Consider the following 14,189-nt stretch of genomic DNA (forward strand, 5'->3'; position numbering starts at 1 on the left):
TTGTCTCCTTGCCGAACCTTCTCATACTAATTTCAATATCACATTATTGTTTCAAATTGACTTTATAAATTAATATTAAGAAAACACAAACAGAGCCTGAGGCTAACTTGCAAGACAGGGCTCCAGAATAGGGTTTTATTATCACTGGTGTTCTCACGAGGATAGTGAAATAAAGCTTGCAACCATTTCTGTTTCATCTGGTTGAACTTCAGGCTAGAGGGGAACCACCCCATAGAACAACCAGAGGACATTCACTGGCCACAGCCTTGTGGGACCAGACAAGAACCTGACAGCTTACTGGAAGCCTGTCTTATTACTGAAGAGATGGGCCCAGAGAGTGATCTTTGGCCAGGACACTTGCCTAGTGCCTTCAACCTGTTCATTACTCCACCATTTGTCTGTAACTCCCCACCTGGGGACTGGGCACAGTCCTGGGGGAGAGATGTGGAGTGGGTATGACCCCACACACGGATGGTCCTGTCTGAGGCAGCAGTTTCTCTGTTGATAAGAGCCAGTCTCCAAAGCCATGTCTGCCCTGCCACTCGATAAGTGTAAGTGGTATGGGTAACTCAGGGGGATGCAGAGGGGCAACATGCACTCCAGGAGCTCCTGGGCATGGAGGAAGGGGAGAAGAGTCTAGAGGAAGTCTCTCCCTAGAGAAAAAAATTATATTTTCTATCATCTATGGGATGACGTGGTCAATGGCTCCTTCATCACCTCAGAGTCTGGAACAACAGAAGTGGTTCCAGAGTTGCTAAACCAGTCACCTAAACCCTAGATGAGCACCGGACTGAGGTGCCAGTAAAGACCTGGGGACACAGGGTAAAGAACACTTTGGTCCAGCAATGCTGAGCTGTGAATCTTTGGATGAAGGAAGGAAGAGACAGAGCCTGTAGAAAGCGCTGACATTGACAGGAACTGGTCTTTTAGAGTTTTGAAGAGGACACAGCTGGAGGCCCTGACCACAGGTGTCAGGTGTCAGAGAGGACTGTCCAGAATGTCACCCTGAAGGAACATGGATGCTGTCTTAGGCTCTGGCAAGTGGACAAAAGCATTTAGAAACCTCCTGCTGGATGAATGTGTGGCCTCTGTGCAAACACACACACACACACACACACACACACACACACACACTGCTCCCTGCCTCCCAGCTCCCTAGTGCTAAGAAATTCCTGGATGACCTGCCCACCCCCCTTGGCCATCTCTTGGTCCCTCTGCACCAGGCAGCACCTCCTGCCTCCTTGTTAGAATGCCAGTGCACTGGGGAGGGAGAGGAGAACAGTGACACTCCACTACTTGACAGGTCCTTAAAGAAAGAAACAGTGCCCACAGGTGGGGCCGCCCCACTGGCAGGCTACTGGGGACTCCCATCTCCAACCCTCTAAATCTGCCTTGTATCCACTTTGGACTGTCCAAAGCCAAGCGGGGGCCGCACCCTCCTTGGTTTCCAGCTCAGTCTTAGTCCCTTAGAACTGTCCCCTCTCCAGCACCCCACACTCCCAGCATCCCAGCCTTGAAACAATCGCCCTTTGAGAGAGTCTGCCAAGTCAGGGGCCTGAGCAGCCAGGATCGAAGGATGCAGGCAGAGGGCTGGGGGTGCGGGTCGGGCGGGCACGCTACCCTGGGCCCCTCCCGCGGCCGATCCAGCACCCGAAGCCCAAGCTGCCCCTGCAGGAGGGCCACTGCGGGGAGTGCGAGGAGGTGATACCAAGCTAGGGGAGGGGTCCAATGTCGGCCCCCGCCTCAGCCCGCGAGGTTGGTACGGACCGCTAGTGGCTCTGGTCCCGCCGGCAGCTCGCGCTCGCGGGGGCGGGGTGCGTGGGGGCGGGGCGGGAGGCGCTGTCACAGCCGCGGCCGCACCGCGCATCCGCCGCCGCCAGCGCCGAGGGCACCACGCGCTGGCCCGCTCTGCTGGGCTCCGGCCGCGCGCCCCGTCACCCCGGCCCGGGCAGCCCGCGCGTCGCCTCTTGGGGCTCCTGTCGCCTCTCCGCGCCTCGCCGCCCGCGCCCTCCCGAGCGCTCCAGGGCTTCGGCCACCGCCTGGCTGAGCCCAGAAGCAGCCGGGCGGTGGCAGCGGGCCGGCCGGGGCTGTGGAAGAGCGGGCCCGCGGCTATGAAGTGGACCCCGAGGGCACGGAGCGGAAAAACGCCCAGAGAGAGAAACGCGCGCATCGTACGGCAGCAGCCTTGGGGCGCTGGGGCCAGAGCATAGGACTGCCACCCACGATGGACCGCTCTGGGGACGATAAGGACTCGCCACCGCAGGTCAGTGTCCCGCGCCCCGCGCCCCTACCGCCGTGGTGCACAGAGCCCCTTTATCCGTCCCCATCAGTACCCACGCCATGTACGCCCTCGTGCACGCGCGGTGTGTGTGTGTGTGTGTTGCACAAAATGGGGACAACAGGAAAGAGAGGGCCGGCTGCCAGGGCCTGCACCTGAGGGGCTAGGAAATAAAGCTAGGACGCTGCCTGCCCCGCAGGATGAAGGCAAAAACTGGTTCTGAAAGTCTTCTAACAACTGGTCTTTCTCTTAGCTATTTTGTCCCTTGCCACCTCAGCAGGTGGTTCCTAGTGGCCCAAAGGACCACAGGAGGTGTGGGGGTCAGCTCTAGCCGCACCCCTGCTCACCAGTAGGCACCCCAACCGACCTCCTTTCCTGGGCATTTACAATTTAATTCTTTTCAGGGTAGCCAAGCGCCGCGTCTTTTCTGTGGGTGTTGAGGCACTGTGTCAAAAGTGACAGCAAATCCCTGAGTCCTTCAGTACAGCGAAGAGGAAGGAGGCAGGACCAGGTCGTCACCTTCCGCTGTGCATTTGATTGTACAAGTTCAGAAAAGGCAACAGAGATGTGAGACAATAAAGTATTCGATCCAGCACCCCAGGAAGCAGCGGCGCCAGCAGCTCAGATCAAGACCCCCACACACACACAGTAACTTGGTCTTGACTGGCTACCACTTACTCACCCAGGCAGATCTAGTCCTAGTTATGCGCTGGGTGAAAGCTTATAGAAACGAGCTGAGATGGCTCCCAGATTTCCACTGCACAGGACCCTGAGAAGGGCCTTTTGTTGACAGTGGTTTCCCCCATGTCTGCGGAGTACTTCTCTGTGGAGACCAGTTTAGCTGCAATGCCCAGTAGGATCTTGATCTTAGACTATCTGGCACACAGTTTCAAGCAAGTGAGTTGGATATAAATGTGCCTTAATCATGGTGGGGGGGGAGGTTGTAGGGGTTTATGTGTTAATGGCAGGCACACAGCTCGTAAGTAGCTGGAGGTGTGGTGCGTATTTAGCTATGTAAGGCTATTGATCTAGGTCTTCTGTCCTTACATCTCCCTTCTTCTGTCAAGAATCACTACAGAGCAGAAGCATTACCTTTTAGAACCTGCTCAGTTGGTGACCACTGTTGACCGCCCTGAACCAAACATTGAGTCCTCTCTGTGTTCATGCAAGATAAAGATCCTTCCTCCATGAAACCCTCACAAAACCTCCCACTCTATTCATTTCACTTCCAGGATCTTCAAAGGTCTTGGAGTTGCATGCCGTCTCCTCCCTGCCCCTTTCAACAAGAGAAAAAAACGCTTCCTGGGGGATGGGACTAGAAGAACGAATGCATTTGTGCCCTCGCTTGGCATTAAGGCCATTGTCTTGCTGCTCCTATTTGTATAGCTGTTCCCCAAGTGTTTAGGAATCATCTGTGCCTGTGGATGGGTCGGATATGTGTGTGTGTTTCTGGATGAGGTGCTACTTAGCTCCACCTGAAGCCTGGAGTAGGTAGATCACTAACGGGGACTCAGCTACAGAATGGGAGCCTGTAGCAGAGACCAGCTGCCCAGAGGGAGAAGCCCATTTCTTCTGCTCAGGCTTCTTAATAGACTTGGATTTTTTCCCCACCGTTTTTAGGGAAGGGGACCAAGTCTACTGTGCCTTCATGATATGGATGGAGCCCAGGGTGATGAAATTTTCTAAGGATAAGATATGGGAGAGGGTGTGCTAAGCAAGGAACCAGGCTCTGAGCCAGGGATTCTGGTGGCCCCATGTGGTTCTAAAAGAAGATTGAGGATTCCCGGTGCTCCTGAGCCTGACATCTCTAGGAGAGGTGAGGCCTCAGCAAAAGGAGAAATCAGAGCCTGAGACAGCCAATGAGAAGGAAGCAGAGTGAAACCTTAGGCGAGGTGCGGCAGAAGTTGGAATGTACGAAGCCTTCCTCTGCAAGTTTGCAGTATCCCAACATTGTCAGTCATTCTCTCCTGGAGAGACCTCTCACTGGAGCTGGTAGGTGGTCTACTGAGAAAGACTGATGGAGTCAGGATGACTCACGACAGGAATAGGTCATGGACTAAAAAACAAAGTGTTCCAGCAATATGAAGGAGATCTTCCTGCTGTGCTTTTGCCCATCTCACCTAGTCCTGGAATGCAGTGTGATGGGGAAGGAGGCAGAGCATGGGCAAGCCTGCGGGACCCCTAGGGAAGAGGGAGAGACCCCTTCTCCATGTAGCATCCTTCTTGCTAGGGCTGCAGACAAGATCTTTAGAAATCCCCCAAAGACCAGTAAGGAAACATGGTCATGGTTGAGAGGAGACAGGCTGCTAGATGGGCTCCCCGAAGTCCTGCATGTCAGTACCTCAATTCCCCCTAAGTGAAGACTTTAAGGAGAAAGGAGTCCTCTAAGGCATGTTTTCCTGACAGTCTGCAAGTTGGGAGACCATCATCTTTTAAGACTGTTGAGCTCATGGCTATGAATGTTATATTGTGTGTGTGTTTGTGTGCGTGTGTGGGTGTGTGTATTGCATTCTCCTTTAATGCCCTACTCTCCCAGTATCTGGACAACTCTACAATGGGAAGGCCGGTGGTCAGGCCTGGCCAGTTCAGGCTGGCCCCTCCAAACCGCCTATGGAGACCCCTTTCCCTATTCAGACCTCCTACAGTCAGGCTCCCTCCCACCTTAACCCATGTAAGTATCTAACCTCTGACTTTGAACTAGACCCAACTCTTCCTGGTCCAGAACCAAATTACCCAGAGCATCTCTCCACTAAAGAGCTGCAAGAATGTTATCTTCATATCTAATGACTTTTCACTGTAATCATTCCATATTACCAGCAGATGGTTATCTACAATTGTTTTTTGAGATTTACAAACACTCTAAATCTATGACCACTTACCCTCCATGCTGGAAGGTGATTACGTCCAGAAGTCACCCCGAGTTCAGTCCACTTGCATTGGTTCTCTGTACCTACTGTGGCCCAGGTCTGTACCTGGTAACGAACACATACTGCATCAAACGGTCTAAACCCTGTGCTTCTATTTAGCTTTGGGAAGGTTGTGTGGATTGCTTGCATTTTTCCCCTGCAGCTACAGCAAATTTACTTTTCTAATGAGGTTTAGCTCTGGCCAATATTAAAATGAGTCTGTGCTCCCTGCACACACACCAGCTGACAGCAGCACGGGAGGCAGGTTCTGCGCCAAGCTCCTGGCATGGATTAAAGCTGTGCCATCACCAATAAGCTCCAAAGTGGAGATTCTAAGCCTGGATCAAGAGCTGGATGGGTTGAAGGACTTACCAAGCCCAAGAGGTTGGAGGTCTTCAGCTCAGTGTGCAGAGCCACAGGCAAGGTTTTTCTCCTTATGTGGATAAACTGTGTAGTCTAGCCATATGCTTATGTGAAGGAAAGTGGACAGGGATGGAGGGCAGAAAGGACAGAGACAAAGGTCTTGATGGTCAGTAGTGTCTCGGTGCCAGAGATCAACTCCCCATTCCCACGGTGTGACCTGGACCCTAAGGGTGATGCTCCATCATCTCTATCCAGTCTGGCTTCCTTGTTTCTAGGCCAGATCTAATCCTCCAAGTTCGTGGTTGCTGCTAGTTGTTTGACTGTGGTTCGAAGCTTGTGACAAGCACTGTTGAGTGTGGGGAGGAGTGCGTCCCTTGGCACATCAAAGCAGTGCCTCCCCACCCTAGCCATAGTTCAAGGGCTCAAGAGTCACCTGTGGCCAATGGGTGCCATCTTCAACAATACATTCAGAGCTGCCTGCATCCCAGAAAGCCCTCAAACGTGCCTTTGCAGAGAGGGTTTGGCATAGCGTGGTCGCAGGAGCCACAGTGAATGGACTCAGATCCAATCTCTGCCTCATCTTCCCTGTAGGGCCATGGGTGCTGCTCACCTCTGTGCCTCTGATTCCTCATCTCTAAAATGGGAGTAATATTAAGGTGTTGAAGAGGGATGATTCACTGCAGTTCATCATGCCAATCGCTCAGAACACACAGTAGCGGGTGCTTTTTTTGTTTTTTTTTTTTTTAATTTGAAAATAGAAAGCAATTTGTATTCTTCATTTATTTAGCAATTCACAGAAGCACTTGCTGAGCAGCCTCTCTGTGCCAGGCTCTCCACCATCAGCACATGGCCTTGCCTGCAACACCAACCCCTCTAGAGCCTCTATTTTCTGACCTGAGATAGAATATGACCCTAGGGACAAAATATGACTGGGAATGTGTCCTTACTTGAAATGATTGATGATTTTTCTGCACGAAGATGAGGAAAACAGAAATTTTGGCTCACAGGAGTAGCACACACACACACACACACACACACACACACACCAGCATCTAGGTTTAGCCACAAGGTCAGCCACTGTGATATCTTGCTGAGTGAGATAAAGGGATTTGGGGGGGCTCTTTCTGGACCTATTACCATCCCTGATCCTGAAAATAGCAAAGCCCTGAACTCAGTGGAGGACAGAAGCCAGAAAGGGTCTTGCCAAGCAGGAATCAGCTGTCATCTACCCAGCAACTGAGTGAGTGAAAGAGCCAGCAGAGCCCTAAGTTATTTCCCGAGGTGGGTCAGTAACTTACTGGTGTGGCAGAGCCTGTGAGGGACCTGTTTCATCATCTAAAGTCTGAAGGGCAGGAACGCAATAGCACATGCCCCTTCAGCAAGAAGTCACACAGTACAGGTCCTCTGCAGCACACCCCAGGAGCCGGTGTCCCTGAGGTGGAAAGCAGAGGTGGGACAGTGAGATTGTGAGAAGCTGGTGCATGAGTGTTCAGGCTGCCTGGGCCACCAGGCTTCCCCAGCTTGGGCTCTGAGCCCCAGGCTGCTTTCTACACTTGTAGATGATGGGACAGTTGCTACAGTGGCCTCACCCTTGCATACGCGTTTTTTTCCACACCATGTTCTAACTTTCCTGACACCATTGTGACTGTCATTGGTGAAACAGAGGTAGGTGAGGGGCTGGGATCCTCACTGGCCTAAGCCCTAACTACTCATAGCCCAGGTCTGCAGCCTTCTGATTTGGAATCACATTCTTGAGCCTCGGAGATGTAACGATCATGTTCACCCCCCCAGACCTCCCATCAGCACTGCCCTGGCACCCTGTCATAGCAAAGCTGCTTCCAGGAGGTGTTGGTGCTTGGTCCCCTGGGAAGCACAGTGAATGAAGTGAGCCATATAACATCAAGGAAGATGCTGTACTTCAGAGACATTTTTGTGGTTATCCTAGGAGATATATCCTCAGCATCCTTCATGTCCTTTCTATCAGCTCCATCAATTCCCTCTCTCCCTTCCCACCTTCCTTTGCCTACAGACCTCACAGTAGACGTGGCACTGTTCTCAGAGGCTGAGGGGCTGACCTGCTGGCACCCACACTGCTCAGCCACAGGCCGGGGACCCTGGTTCTGTAGCCTGCTTAGGATGATGAACAGCCTCCAGGCATGTGATTTTCTTTCTCCGTCAGAGTTTCTGAACTTAAGCTGACGTATTACTCTCCTAACTCATCACTTGTCGATATTAACTTCTTCTCCCCATCATAAATCTCCCTCTGTGTCTCAGAGCAAGCGGCCGCTGCTCTAGCCTCCTCCCCTGCCAGGCTACCGGCTGCTGCATGTGAATACCCATTGTTCTAAGGGGTGCACCCATAGGTGTGCCCTGAACCAATTTCTTCAAGGTGACATTCCCAAGAGACAACAAGAAGGTACTGAGGACTCACCTGGTACCACGCAGGACACCAAGCCTAACCCAGCTTCAGGGGAAACTAGCTGGACCTCCTTCTTCAGTGCCCTGGGCCTGTGGGGATGTCCTTGTTGGCCAGGTCTAAATGACTCATGTGTACAACAAGCTCTTTTTAATTTACTGTGTTAAGAAAAAAATATGTGACATAAAACTTACCATCTTAGCCATTTTAAATTTGTAGTTCAGTAGTCAAATATAGTCACAAATGTTTTATAAAGCCAGTCTCCATCTTGCAAACTGGAACCTCTCCATCTGCTGAGCGCCACCACCCTGGCCCTGGGCTTCCACCTTACGCGAGGTACATCATACGTACGCTCTTTGTCCTTTCATGCTTAGTTGTTTCTCTTATAAGGTCCTCCAAGTTCATCTCCGATTTGGCAACATGTGTCAGACTCTCCCCGCTTTGAAAGGCTGAGTGATGTTCCACCGTATGCACATGCAACATTTTATTTAAACATTCATTCCATGGACTGGTTCTTTGCTGCCAAGCATGGAGTACAAAGTGCTGGATCGATGACAGTTGGCCCTAACTGCCCTTCCTGATGCAGGAAGCACCCAGCAGTTATATTGGTACTCAGAGTGAAGTTATGTGCTAGATGCCACAGGAGCATAAAGCGGGCAGGAGAGCCCCATTTTATCTGGTGTCTGTTTGGGTCTCTATTTGCTCCTTCCAGCCATCCTGTGTTTCCTAAGCATCCTCATGTGTTCAGTCCCCTACGTGAGTATGACTTTCCTAGTCCTGGGAGCTGAGCACCTTAGCGAGTATTGGGACAGACAAAGGGATGAGTCTTCCACACATCCTGACAACAAAGGATGCCAATGTCCTGCACCACCATCACACCTACTGTCTTCCTGAGGCCCTAAAAATGACATCTACCTGCCTTTTTCAGATATTTATCGGGACCCAGAGCCCGTGAGGCCCTGACGAACCCTCTGGGGGTGTAGCATGCAAAGCTGCCTTTAGCGTGTGCCTTTGCGCTATTCAGGCTCCTTCCCGGAGAGGTGATCAGTGATGCATAGCCACCCTGCAGCCTGCCGTGTAATATACAGCCCATGACACACATAGATAGTGTCAGCATAATCTCCACATGTGGGAATGAGATTTAAGGGGCCCTCCATTCATCACATCCACACCTGCTGTGTTTGCAAGGAGTGGCACACACAAGCTGACCATTCTGGCTAATACACATTTATTAGCATGCTCGCCCAACCACCTCTAGCACCTCACGTTAACTGTTTCTTATCCTGTCGGTGGGGATAGCGGATGCCACACAGCGTGAACCTTAGGGACCAAGCAGGCATGCTAGGAGAGAGAGCTTAGAGTTGGGGGGGGGGGTTACAAAAATGAAGTTCCCAGAAACCTACAACCTGGGGTAAAAGGACAAGAAAGTTATTGTATGCAGGAGTCCCTAGCCCTAGATTCCCCACTCATGTATCTTAATATCTTAACTGCTTTGGCCGTAGGAAATCCATAGTCCTTCTTTAGTTGGGCATCTTGGAAGCTAGACAGACTATCCTGTGCAGGAAGAGCAGAAGGAAGAAATAGTCCTCAGGAGAGGACAGACCACAGAGCAGCCAGTGTCTGACTCTCATCTCCTCTGGCCTTTAGTCCCAAGCCTCTGCTACTCAGAGTGAAAAAGCAGCGCCCTCCTAAGGCTGTAAGGGAGAATGCACAAGGTAAAAAGCTTTGGGACTTTTTAAAGGAAGCCTGCCATGAACAAAAGCAGAGAGAACCAGGGCCACAGTGCCAGGTTCCAGGCAACACAACCTTCCCACACATGGGAAGCCTACCTGCCTCAGGTCACCCCCATTTATCATGTAACTGTATGGCAGCAACCTACATTCGCAGAAGCTGAAATCCCTGTACCACCTAGCTCTATGGAAGGAGAGATATGTTAGAAAAACTGCCAAGCAAGCAGTTGGTGCTGGCTCCTGGAAATAACTGGAGTATCCCCTTCTCTGCATCTTCTCCAGGTTGTGGGTTCCAACCGAATTTTTAAGCTTTTATTAGCATATATTAATTTTATATAATAATGTGTTTGATATTTCCATGCATATGTAGAATGCACTTTGATAATGCTGTTATCCTCTCATGCCCCCTCGCACTCCTGGACTTCCGTTTTTAAAGCAAGGAGACAGTGTTGGCTGCCACTGTTATAGTTTTCCTGATCTAAGAATTGTGGTGCTAATTGTGAACCAGATGCTCCCCGTGGCTTCCCTCAACTAATGACCAATCGCCCCGCTGAGTTAAGGAAACTGAGCTTTGGAGATGTTGGTGATGCTTCTGCTTTGTGTTGGGCCCTGAGTTCCAGGTAGAGATGCACAGGTTTGACCTAGAGGACAAACATCAAATCCAGCAAGTGCATGGAAGTTTACAAAGCTCAGCATCTGATGACTGTATACCGGGTGCTTGGGCTTGGGTGGGGCGGGGGTAAGGCTAGGAAGGCACAGAGCTCAGGGGCATCCCACCCTTCTCTAAACACAGTGCAGGCATCAGTACCAAGGGAATGTGAGGCGAAGGATGGCCTGGGACAGTATCAGAGTGAGAAGGACAGAGCTGGGGGAGTGAAAGGGGTGCCAACTGGCCCACCCTCCCTCTGGGACACAAATCCTCAAGTAACTTGAAAGGCCCTGAATGCTCTTCCAACATACTCAAAGTTCAGACACATGTTCCATGTGAGCCCCCCCCCCCACCCGTGTTCTTGGGTCTGCTTGGTCCCGGTACCCAGTTCTAGAAAGGATCCAGTCGGTCTCTGTGCCAAGTTTCACCCTAGATACAGTCGCCCTCACCCCTACTTCATTCAGGCAACATAGCCATGGGCTGTCCTCTATCTTGAGAGCCAATGATTCTAGGGGCATTGCAGTGTTTCTCAGTTTAGGACCATTCCCTGCCAACTGTTGGTGCATGGCAGGCTGGCAGAGGGGGAGATGAGGCCTCCTGGCCAGCTGCCCGTGTGGCTTCTGCTGTTTCTGGTTTTGAGCATCTGTAGCTCTACTAGTCCCTGCTGCCTGCCTGGGAGAAAAATAGGCTGAGTCCCTCCTCTGCTAAACAGGCATCCATCGGTAGTGCTAGCCCAGTGGGTATTCACTCACTGGAGACAGAGCCATCCCACAGATGTCCTGAGTAGCAGTGCTAACCCAGTGGGTATTCACTCACTGGAGACAGAGCCATCCCACAGATGTCCTGAGTAGCAGTGCTAGACCAGCTGGTATTCACTCACTGGAGACAGAGCCATCCCACAGATGTTCTGAGCAGCCCACAGTCCTCTCACGGGGCACTAAGCATTACAGTAGGCTGGGTGGAGAGATTCTCCAAAACCAGAATGGGTAAGTACTTAATAAAGAGAATTTTGCTATACTGTGGAGAATTTAAAGGCAGGGCAAAACCTCATGTGGTCCTTTGTGGTGCTGAATGAAGTGGTACACTGCCAGTCCTGTGCCTGTCTCCGGGTAGAAGGTGAGGTGGGTGGGGAGAGGATATGAGAAGGCTCCTGATTGGAGCAAGTCAGACTCTCCCAGAGAGCTCATAATACAGGAGGGAGTGCCACCATTTGGATTTGCTAGCTCCTGAAGGTTGATCATGAAGCCTGGGAGAAGGCTGGTGACCGGCTCAGGGAAGGGAAGAAAGAAAAGCACCCCTCTCTGCTCAACACCCACTTCCCCGCTCAGCACCTGCAGGAGGGTTAAGCCATGGGTCCTGGGTCCTTAGTGATACCCAGTTGCCCCACAGTCTACCAATGGCTGATCTGTTGCCCTCTGTGAGTTATCACATCCTCTCATCACGCTTTCAAACCCGTCCTATTTGAGATTTTTTTCTTTTAAGTATACAGGTCACACCAGCTTTGGTGAGCTGGGGCAAGAGAATCTCAGTTTCTCATTTGCCATTCGAATATGCAGCTTCAGCAGGGAAGAGCCCTTTGTCACAGGGCTGAGAGGGAGGACTTGCCACTCTTAAGCAGGAGACTATCCCAACAGGAAGCCAATCACAGATTTTAGTCAAAAGACATATGGTTGAGTCATACTATCTGTTACTGGGACAGTTGAGGAAATATAACCCCTGCCCCATGCCTCAACTTCTTTGTCTATTTAAAAAAAGAAGAAAGAAAGAAAGAAAGAAAGAAAGAAAGAAAGAAAGAAAGAAAGAAAGAAAGAAAGAAAAAGAAAAGATTTGGAATGAGAAGGGTTCAATGATTAAATGGATAAACAGCACAAGAGAACTTGGAAACCACCCTCATGAAATCTTTAGAGAGCTGCCTCCTACTCCAGCACTGCAGAGAGAGCACACTGGCATGATCGCGTCATCTCTTCTATAATAATCCCAGGCCCAAGCGTCGGAAGCCAAGGGCACATGAGATAGCCTTTTATTCCAACAGAGACCCAATCACAAGATTACCCAAGAGACCTTACTTAGAAGCCATAACCAAAACTGAGGTGTAAACTCATGCTCTCTCACCCAGGTCGCGCGCTAGGCCTCTGCTCACGTGTGCAAGTACATGTGTGTGTCATGAAGTGAACTCTCGCCCTCTGAAATCACTCAGTAGATGATCTGTGGTTTGCCACCAGCCTTGATGGGTTGTCTGGATGAAAGGTTCAGTCCCAACTCCTTTCTAGATTTAAATTATAAATATCAAACCTAGGAAGGTGAAGGGCGGGGATCTGAGACGCCTTTTCTGAATGAACACTTTCTACCTTTTATCGACTTTTCTACCCTATGGGCTCCATAAGGGCAGTGGGGAGAAGCACAGTGCCTGATCTGATACCAGGCTTCTACCTCCCAGGGTCTGTAACAGTCACTGGACACAGGTTCTTATACCCAAGCACTCCAACAAGCAATGGCAGAATCCTGGAAAATAGAAGTAGGGGGGAAGGGAGTGGAGGGCATGGCAGGGAGGCAGATTTCCAGTGGAAGAGGAGTCATGGGTTGGAAGGGCGCTTCTGGGCTTCCTCCCAAAACATTTGTAAGACCCTTTCCCTGGGGCTAGCCTTGACCCTGACTTTGGTCTGTGCCTTCAGGTCATAAGGTAAAGCCAAGGTTAGCCCTTGAGAAGGAACTGTCTCTGACTATCCCAGTCTCTCCCTTTCTACCTGTTCTTTTAAGGAAGCCCTGGGAGACCAACTGGAGTATCACTGGAAGTAATCAAAGGGAAGCAAGCTAGGAATCCCATGCCAGACCCTTCCCAGGCTAAGCGGATCATGGTTCCAGGAGTGTCTGTTTATTGGTACCAGCTACATGACAGATTGTTTATGGTATTTTTTCCTAACTACCTAATAACCTACCTGGGGAAACACCATTTTGGTCCCATGAGAAAATGAAGGTTCAACAAAGTCCTCTTGCCACAGTGTAGGAAGAGAGAGGTTCGCAAGATGCCCAGGATCCAAGCTCTCGCACTGCTAAACCATTCCTCCATAGATCCCTCTTCCTACGCAGAGGAAAGAGAAAGGAGCTGGCAGAGAGGTCATGGACGATGATAAAACATATGGATTAACTGGTCCTTGAGGTTACTGGTGAAATCTGTGATGGTTAGGCAAGAACTAAGGAGCTAAAAAAGGAGAGGACCGCCTGGCTGTTTGTGGTAGACGGGCAGCCTCTAACATGGCCCCACGATCTTTAACTCCAAGGGTTCATATATCAGTATCCACCCGTTTTTCTCACTAGCCTCTAGCCAATAAAACGTGGTTACCACTACCACAGTTAGACTCCATCATGTAGGACTTCAATTAACTCTGGATTCTCTCCTTGCTGAATTCATACAGTAGGAAGCCAAACAGAAGAGAGCCTTATATGACAAGGTGCTATGACACAGATAGGCTATAGGAGGTAAGCAGTAAGCACCTGTGGCCTTAGTGAGTTTTGCCAACAACTCAAGTAATCATGGAAACAGATTCTTCCCCAGTTGGTCCTACAGATGAAAATGCAGCCCAGTCAATTCTTTGGTGAGACTTTGGCAACCCAGGCCTAGAGTCCTGACCTCAGTCAATGAAGATAGCAAATACATGCTAAATACATTCCTGAGCATATAGTAAATTGCTAGACAGCAATAACTAATGAATTCAACTGCCTGAGGATGGCAAATTCCCTCCTAAAGTTGGCATGGCTTGTAGAAGAAGCCCATGGCAAGGAAGAAGAGATAACAATAAAGAACAAAGCAGGATGGAGAAACTGAACCTCTGCCTGGCCTCGGATTAGA

At 50.5% G+C, this 14,189-nt stretch overlaps 1 protein-coding gene across 2 annotated transcripts in view; it reads left to right on the top strand.

The window, feature by feature from the left end:
- Positions 1-1,871: 1,871 nt before the first annotated feature.
- B3gat1 (beta-1,3-glucuronyltransferase 1) overlaps positions 1,872-14,189 on the top strand; it is a 28,043-nt gene continuing 15,725 nt past the window's right edge. The window contains exon 1 of one of the 2 annotated variants that reach the window (XM_057766604.1): positions 1,872-2,263. The gene's annotated coding sequence lies outside the window, so the exon portion shown is untranslated. The remainder of the gene's footprint in view (positions 2,264-14,189) is intronic. The other variant, XM_057766603.1, reaches the window with a different exon arrangement.

The sequence above is a fragment of the Chionomys nivalis genome, chromosome 4 (genome assembly GCF_950005125.1).
Source record: "Chionomys nivalis chromosome 4, mChiNiv1.1, whole genome shotgun sequence".
NCBI classification, from domain to species: domain Eukaryota; kingdom Metazoa; phylum Chordata; class Mammalia; order Rodentia; family Cricetidae; genus Chionomys; species Chionomys nivalis.